Genomic DNA, 4,620 nt, shown 5'->3' with positions numbered 1-4,620 from the left:
AGAGTTAATAATTATATGCATGCCCTGTGTCTGCCCTGCCTAAATGCCAGAAATGGACTTTTCCATTGCAAAACTTGTGGTTCTTAAGCTGAGGCTCCCGAAATACACACAAATGAATATGTGAACATGCAAACACTGTACAAAGTAACCAGACTGTCTACCAAAGACAATACTCACAGTCACTCAGGGCAGGCCAACACTAAATACTTCATAAAGGGATGAAAACTAGAGGATTTATAATGGGATGTGGAGGAATTAGCAGTGGATGAAATGTGGCTAATTTCCAATACTTATATCCCACTTGTTCTGCCTTATGAATTAATTTATCAGTTTATCAGCAATATTACCCATTCCCTTAGAATACTTGGTGGTTAATGCTTTCACAGAACATGTGTTTCTGATGTTTTCCAAACTTCAAATAGAGGTTAGTCTTTGGGCCCAGAAGTATCAAAATGTTGGTTGAGTATCAAAATGTTCTCTTGAGGAAGTGGTCCTATTAAACTGAAGAATCTTAGAAATACTAATCTTGAAATAAAGAAAATTATGTCTGGGTTTAGGAAAAAAAAAACCCTGTTGTTTCTATATTAATTGCTATGGAAAATATTAATAATAACAACAATACTGATGCTGATGAAAATAATACATCTTGAGATGGTTGAAAACAAACAACAGTCTCCAAGGGAGCAAGAGAAAAGCCTTATTAAATAATCACATCAGTCTATGCTCTTTTGGTCCCCTAATTAACTCCTTTGCTATCATACTACTTGGGACTTTAACTTAAATTCTGATTAAATTACTGGTCAAGTCCCGTTGTTTAAACTCTCTATCCAATTGTACATCGATACAGTAAAAATAGTTGTTCATAGAACCAAACAGAAATCTATTTTTTTAATTTTTTTATTTCACCTTATATCTTTTTCCCTCTTCTTTGTTTATATTCGTTTTTTTTAATTTTTCTTCATTAATTATACTTCCTCACTTTGTATCCCCCCCTTGGTTCCTTCCCTCCTCTAGTCCCAATCCTATCCTTACTCCACCCTCTGCATGCATGCCCCTCCCTAAGTCCACTGATAGGGGAGGACTTCTTTTCCTTCCTTCTGATCTTAGTCAATTAGGTCTCATCAGGAGTGCCTGCCTTGTCCTCTTCTGTTGCCTGGTAATGCTGCTTCCACCTCAGGGAGAGGTAATTAAATAGTAGGCCAGTCACTTCATGTGAGAGACAGTCCCTGTTCCTATCACAATGGAACCTACTTGGATACTGAATTGCCATGGGATACATCTGTGCATGGGTATCCCCATGCATAGTCCTTGGTTGGAATAGCAGTCTCAGACTGCTTGTGCACAGATTTTTTGGTTCTGTTGTTCTCCCTATGGAGTTCCTGTCCTCTCCATATCTTATGGTTTCCCCCTTCTTTCCTAAGTTTCCCTGCACTCTACACAAAGGTTGCCCATAAGTCTCAGTATCTACATTGAGAGTCTGCAGTTCAGAGATTTTCAAAGGTCCTCTGTATCAGGCTCCTGACTTACACCTTCTTTTCTCGTGCTTCTGATGTCCTGCCTATTTCCTTTTTGTGGATAGGAATTGAGATTTTAGTAAGAGACCTCCCTCTTGATTAGTTTCTTTTTTTAAGTTTCTTTTATTTATTTATTTATTTATTTATTTATTTTTATCAGTTACATTTTATTAACTATGTATCCCAGCCGTGTCCCGATCCCTCATTCCCTCCCAGTCCCTCCTTCCCTCCCTCATCTCCACCGTGGCCCTTTCCAAGTTGACTGATAGGAGGGATCTCCTCCCCATTCATCTGATCCTGTTTTATCAGGTATCTTCAGGACTGGCTGCAAAGCCCTCCTCTGTGGCCTAACAGGATGCTCCTCCCTTCAGGGGTGGGAAACCAAAGAGCCAGTCATTGAGTTCCTGTTAGAAATAGTCCTTGTTCCCCTCACTTTGGGAAACCAATTGGTTACTGAGCTACCACAGGCTACATCTGAGTGGAGGTTCTAGGTTATATCCATACATAGTCCTTGGTTGAATGTCAGTCTCAGAAAAGACCCTGTGCCCAGATATATTTGGTCCTTGTGGAGCTCCTATCCTTTCCCCATCAGAATAACTCCCCTTCTTTCTTATGATTCCTTGTACTCTGCCAAAGGTTTGGTCATGAGTCTTTGCTTTGAAAACACTGCTAGGTAGAGTCTTTCAGATGCGCTCAGTAGACTCCTGTCATATGTTCAGTGCACATCCCATCTTTCTTTCTAAACAAGGATTGATCATCTTAACCCATGTCCTTTCAATTGATTATCTTTTTCAGGTGTATAGATTTCATTATGTTTATCATATCTTATAGGTCTATATAAGTGAGTATATCCCATGTTTGTCTTTCTCCTTCTGGGATATTTCACTCAGAATGATCTTTTCTAGATCCTACCATTTGCCTGCAAATTTCATGATTTCCTCCTTTTTGATTGCTGAGTAGTATTCCATTGTATAAAAATACCACAATTTCTGTACCCATTCCTCCCTTGATGGACAGCTGGGTTGTTTCCAGGTTCTGGCTATTACAAATAGAGTGGCTATAAACATGGTTGAGCAAGTGTCCTTTTTGTGTACTTGAACAAACTTTGGGTATATACCTAGCAGTGGTATAGCTGGGTCTGGAGGAAGCACTATTCCTATTTGTCTTAGAAAGCGCCAGATAGCTTTCCAGAGTGCTTGTACCAGTTTACATTCCCACCAGCAGTGGAGGAGGGTTCCCCTTTCTCCACAACCTCTCCAGCATGTGTTATCGCTTGAGTTTTTCATCTTGACAATTCTGATGGGTGTAAGGTGATATCTCAGGGTCGTTTTGATTTGCATTTCCCTGATGGCTAATGAGGATGAGCATTTCTTTAAGTGTTTTTCTGCCATTCGATATTCCTCTGTCGAGAATTCTCTGTTTAGCTCTGTTCCCCATTTTTTAATTGGATTACTTGGATTGCTGCTTTTCAGCTTCTTTAGTTCTTTGTATATACTGGATATTAGTCCTCTGTCAGATAAAGGGTTAGTGAAGATTCTTTCCCAATCTGTAGGCAGTCGTTTTGTTTTGATGACGATGTCCTTTGCTTTACAGAAACTTTTCAGTTTCATGAGGTCCCATTTATTGATTGTTGCTCTTAGAGCCTGTGCTGTTGGTGTTCTGTTCAGGAAGTTGTCTCCTGTGCCAATGAGTTCTAGGCTGTTCCCCACTTTTTTTTTCCAATTGATTTGGGGTATCTGGTTTTATGTTGAGGTCCTTGATCCATTTTGACTTTAGTTTTGTGCAGGGTGATAAATATGGATCTATTTTCATTTTTCTGCATGTAGACATCCAGTTGGTCCAGCACCATTTGTTGAAGATGCTGTCTTTTTTCCATTAAATGGATTTGGCTTCTTTGTCAAATATCGAGTATTCATAGGTGTGTGGATTTATTTCTGGGTCTTCTATGTGGTTCCATTGATCCTCCTTTCCGTTTCTATGCCAATAACATGCAGTTTTTATTACTGTTGCCCTGTAGTACAGATTGAGATCAGGAATGGAGATACCTCCAGATGATCTGCTGTTGTACAGGATCATTTTGGAGATTCTGGGTTTTTTGTTTCTCCATATAAAGCTGACAATATTTTTTTCAAGGTCTGTAACGAATTGAGTTGGTATTTTGATGGGAATTGCATTGAATCTGTAGATTGCTTTTGGCAGTATGGCCATTTTCACAATATTAATCCTACCAATCCATGAGCACGGGAGATCTTTCCCTCTTCTGGTATCTTCTTCGATTTCTTTCTTCAGAGATTTGAAGTTTTTCTCAAACAGGTCTTTCACTTGCTTGGTTAGAGTCACACCAAGGTACTTTATGTTATTAGTGGCTATTGTGAATGGTGTTGTTTCCCTAATTTCTTTCTCATCCCTTTTTGTCTTTGGTATATAGGAGGGCTTCTGATTTTTTTGAGTTGATTTTGTATCCTGCCACTTTGCTGAAGGTGTTTATCAGCTGAAGGAGTTCTCTGGTTGAATTTTTGGGGTCGCTCATGTATACTGTCATATCATCTGCAAATAGTGACACTTTGACCTCTTCCTTTCCGATTTGTATCCCCTTGATCTCCTTTAGTTGTCTTATTGCTCTGGCTAGGACTTCAAGTACTATGTTGAAGAGATATGGGGACAATGGACAGCCTTGTCTTGTCCCTGATTTCAGTGGGATTGATTTAAGTTTCTCTCCATTGTGTTTGATGTTAGCTATAGGCTTGCTATATATTGCCTTTACTATGTTTAGGTATGTGCCTTGTATCCCTGATCTCTCCAAGACTTTAAACATGAATGGGTGTTGGAATGCTTTTTCGGCATCTAAGGAGATGATCATGTGGTTTTTCTCCTTCAGTTTGTTTATGTGGTGGATTACATTGATGGATTTCCATATGTTGAACCACCCTTGCATGCCTGGGATGAAGCCTACTTGGTCATGGTGGATGATATCTTTGATGTGTTCTTGGTTTCGGTTTGCAAGTATTTTATTGAGTATTTTTGCGTCAATGTTCATAAGAGAGATAGGCCTGAAGTTCTCTTTTTTTGTTGGGTCTTTGTGTGGTTTAGGTATTAAGGTGACTGT

The sequence above is a fragment of the Meriones unguiculatus genome (assembly GCF_030254825.1).
Source record: "Meriones unguiculatus strain TT.TT164.6M chromosome Y unlocalized genomic scaffold, Bangor_MerUng_6.1 ChrY_unordered_Scaffold_23, whole genome shotgun sequence".
NCBI classification, from domain to species: Eukaryota; Metazoa; Chordata; class Mammalia; order Rodentia; family Muridae; genus Meriones; species Meriones unguiculatus.
The sequence above is the reverse complement of the archived record's forward strand: the minus strand, read 5'-3'. Positions refer to the sequence as shown.